Source organism: Castor canadensis, chromosome 6 (assembly GCF_047511655.1).
Source record: "Castor canadensis chromosome 6, mCasCan1.hap1v2, whole genome shotgun sequence".
NCBI lineage: Eukaryota > Metazoa > Chordata > Mammalia > Rodentia > Castoridae > Castor > Castor canadensis.
In genome coordinates, this window is record NC_133391.1 from 39,995,849 (window position 1) to 40,000,251 (window position 4,403).

General features: G+C 38.8%; 1 non-coding gene across 1 annotated transcript; it reads left to right on the forward strand.

Moving 5' to 3' along the window:
• The first annotated feature begins 3,926 nt into the window (after window positions 1-3,926).
• On the forward strand, window positions 3,927-4,033 carry LOC141424380 (U6 spliceosomal RNA). Its single transcript, XR_012449318.1, has one exon. It is a non-coding gene; the product is annotated as a U6 spliceosomal RNA (small nuclear RNA).
• Window positions 4,034-4,403: the final 370 nt, after the last annotated feature.

A 4,403-nucleotide genomic window follows, 5' to 3' on the forward strand; every position in this document is an offset into this window, starting at 1 on the left:
AGGGGAGGGCAGGGCAGGGCGGGATGGTAAGAGTTGTTTCTTTCTGGAAGTTCCATTCCATCTTTTCATACTACCATTGGCCTTAGAAAGTGATAGTGCAGATAAAGGGGGGACCACTGTATTCCACTGTATTCAACCCCCGCCCCGTATCATCTCAGGCACTTACCAGCTGTATGATCCTGGGGAAATTACTCTGGTTCCTAATACACAACAGGAGACAGCAAGATTGCTTACACTGCAGGATAAAATTCAGGATTAAATGAGTTTTAATGTATCTGAAGAGCTTTGTGAAATTCTTGGCACATAATAAGTCCTTAAAAAAAAAAAAAACCTGGCTAACATCACCACTGCTTCCCTATTTCCCTGGCGAGGGGCATGCTGGTTAGACAGCTGTCTGCAACCTCACCTGATGTCACAATGGCATCCTTGCTCACATTCCCTTATAGAATTGTCTGTGAGTTTCTCTGTGACATAAGGGATTGCCCAGTTACAGAGAACACAATTCTGAAAGAAACCCCAGGGAGCCAGTCAGAGGCAGCCTGGAGATGTCTGGCACCCCAAGTCCCCTTCGAAGGGGACCTGCCTTCAAAGACTGCTGATCCGATGGACGAAAGGTATCATCTTGATCTTTTCGGGTCTTCGGTCACAAGTGAGGTGGAACATCTGTGCATCTGTTAGCCTCCTGTTAGCTTTGGTTAATTTTCTAAGAAAGTTTCCTGGTTTTTTTCCTTCTTCATTTCTCACAGTCCCTACTGTATTCTAGAAATTCTTTTATCAGTAAATCTATCACCAATCTGTCACCTTGTCTACAGGGTCCTTTGTGAATAGAAATCCTTAATGTGGTCACACATTCCCACACACGTGTTCACACACACGCAGTCTTCTTCATTCTCTCAGTATCGCTTTACCCTTCACATTTAGATTTACCTTCAGAGTGTATTTTATTTTTGGTGAAAATGGGGTTTGAACTCAGGTCTTCACCCTTGTGAGACAGATGTTCTACCACTTCAGCCATGGCTGCAGCCCCTTATTTTAATTCATTCATTTAAAAAATTTGGGGGAAGTCCTGGGGTTTGAACTCAGGGCTTCTTGTTTGCTAGGCAGGCGTTCAACCACTTGAGCCCTGGAGTTTACTTTTGTGTATGATAGAGATCTGAATTATTTTCCTCCAACAGTAAGCCAATTCTCCAAATGCCACTTATGCATAAGCCATCCTGCCTTTTCTTCACTGCTGTCTAAGTGCCTCTCTCATAAGGGATGACAGACAGCCCTGTGGCCTCTGTTCTGTGGTCACCTTGGCCTAAGTGGTCCTGCACCACCAGCACCACCCACAGCCTTCATTCAGCACTTGGATCATGTCCACAGAAGATGGAAGGGTGAAGCCCTTGTGTTTCTCTTTTCAAAGTTGTGTTAGGAATCAGCAGACTCTTGTTATTCACACACATTTTAAGCCAGTCCCCAAATTCTTGTTGACTTGCCACTGCATCGTGGATTCATTTGAGGAGCCTTCTCATTTCCAGTAACAACTTATGAACATGGTATACCTCTCTATTTATCTAAGTCTTGTCATAAACTCTAATAGACTTTAAAAGTTTTGTCCCCAAAGGTCTTGCACATAGACACTTTCCTTGGTCATTTTTGTTGCCTTTGAAAACAATGGGTTTTTTTTTCACTTTTACATATTCTAATTAGTTTTGGTGAACATTATTGATTTTTGTAAGTTGCCTTTGTATTGAGTTAACTTTGCCAACATTTTTTATTAGTTCTAATGGTTTGCTTCTTGATTCTGCTGGGTTTCCCATATCTGCCTGACTTTTTGTTTCTCCTTCTCTCTGTTCTTTCGATTCCTTTTTCGTGTATTATTGCATTGGCTAAGAAATCCAGTAGTATATTGAAAAGTAACCATGTTTTGTAGGCACGTTGTCTTGTTCTAGATCTTAAAGTAATTAATGTTTTCTCCATTAATGTGTATGTTCACAGTGAATTCTCGGCATGTAGACTTTATCAAGTTAGAGAACTTGCATTCCCAGTTGTATGGCCATTTACTTTGATATATTGAGCAGTCCTTGACTGCTCATGAATTTATTTCTAGGGTACGTCTACTTGTCCATCATTCATTTTAAATCACTCTTAGATAAAGTGACTTAATATTTAATTAAGAAATCCAAATTAAGTAGACTACAATTTTATGTTACTGTCTTTATCTGATCTTGGAGCCAAGGATATACTAGGGTCATAAAAATTCATCAGACGAGCCAGGTGAGTGGCTCAAGCCTGTAATCCTAGCTACTTGGGAGTCTGAAATCAGTAAGAGGGCAGTTCAAGGCCAGCCCCAGCAACAAAAATTCACAAGCCCCATTCCCAACCAATAGCAGGGCATGGTGGCACACACCTGTCACCTCAGCTACGGCAAGAACTGTAAAATAGAAAGATCACAGTTCAGGCCAGTCTGAGTAAAAAGCAAGACCCTATCTCAAAAATAACCAGAGCAAAAAAAAAAGACTGGACATATGGCTAAACAGTAGATTGTCTGCCAGCAAATGTGAAGCCCTGAGTTCAAATTCCTAGTACTGTTAAAAAAGACATCATCAGGCAGAGTTCTCCTGTTTCTATTTGCCGAAACAGTTTGGTTCCTTTAAAGTTAGGTGGAACTAGCCTTAAAACTGTGCATATGGCCTTTCTAAAGGGCATAGGGTAATAGTACTGATTCATTTCCAATGTCTTCCCTGGCTATCGTTTACTCAAGCTTTCTGTTTCTTATGCTATGCTACAATATACCCAACTCAAAACTGTATGCAGTTTTCAAAAGTTTTGCTTTCTGGTTCATAATATCTTCTTTTTCTTTTTTTGCAGTGCTGGGGATGAATGCAGAGCCTTGCACTTGCTAAGCAAGCATTCTGCCCCTGAGTGGCACCCCAGCCCCTTTCCAATATTTCTGACCAATTGCTTAAGCCTTTGCCTCCCCTTTTGAACATTTTGTTTTGTTTGCATGTCATCTCTTCATGGCCACTTTTGCCCAACTAAAAGTTTGTTTGTATACACTGTCCAAGTTTTACTTTTAATTTGGTTGATCATCTCTATTTTTTATGTCCTCGTCTTTATCATTTGATTGTATATTACTTATATCTTGTAATTCCATTTGTCTTTTTCTACCTTCTAATTTTTTGGGGGGGTAGTCTTAGGGTTTGAACTAGGCGTTGTGGTTGCTAGGCAGGTGTTCTAGCACTTGAGCCACTCCACCAGCCCCATTGGTTTTTCCTCTAAATACTTGAGTTCTCAGTTCATTGCTTTTCAGTCTTTTCTTTTTACTGGGTAGTATGATAAATACTTTATTTAAAGCTATGCATTTTCCTTTAAGTGCTAATTAACTATGACCTTCAATTTTTGATTCATGGTATTTTCACTATTGCTCATCACTGTGCTGTATTTTCCTATATGGAATCTTTTCCAGAGAGGTGGGAATTTTCGTAAGCCCTGTCTTTGTTAGTAATTACTAATTCCATGGCATTATGGGTCAGAGAATATCATCTCATCTCTCCTCACCAACATAGCCACGTTAGCTTCCTCTATGCTTACAGTGTTGAACTACCACAGGAAGACCCCATATTCTAAGTTCCTATTAACAGTTTGAAAATCGTATTTTGTTTTCTTCTTGAAGCCAGTGTACCTCTTGAGAAGATGATGTCAATTAGATTCTCAGGGTTTTTTGGAGAATTTTGGCTTGTTTTATTGGGTGCTGTTTACATGGGGAGCTGTTTGTTTTTTCTCTTTGGAAGTTTTGTACTTTTAAATTACATCAGAGATGTGTCTAGTAGTGTTTTGATTTTTTTTAAATATATTTTTACCTACATCGTCTAGCATTCTATGACTCCTTTCAATATGAAGTCATTTTGTTGGTTTTCTTTCTTTTTAAAATTATCATTGTAGTGCTCACTTTGGCAGCACATATACTAAAATTGGAATGATACAGAGAAGATTAGCATGGCCCCTGCACAAGGATGACACACAAATTCATGAAGCATTACATATTTTTCTATTTTATGCGTCCCCTTTGATGAGACAACTACAGAACAACATCTGAGGCACCATCTCCAGGATTGGAGACTGAGACGGACACCCAAATTATTAAGACTGAAACTTCACTACATTTGAACTTGGAGGATTTTTGGTTTTTTGGTTTTTTGGTTTTTTGGGTTTTTTTTTAATTTTCTATTTTCCATTTTATTTTAATTCATTTTTATATATAGATATTCCTTTCATTTACTTATTTTTTATTTTTATTCTTATCTTTATTTTTTTATTTTTGATTTTCAATCCTCTCTCTGTCTCTCTAATGTCTGTTCAGCTTACTGTCAATTAGTACACTAACGCTCCCTGTTTATACTTTTGAAACTTTCTGTCTG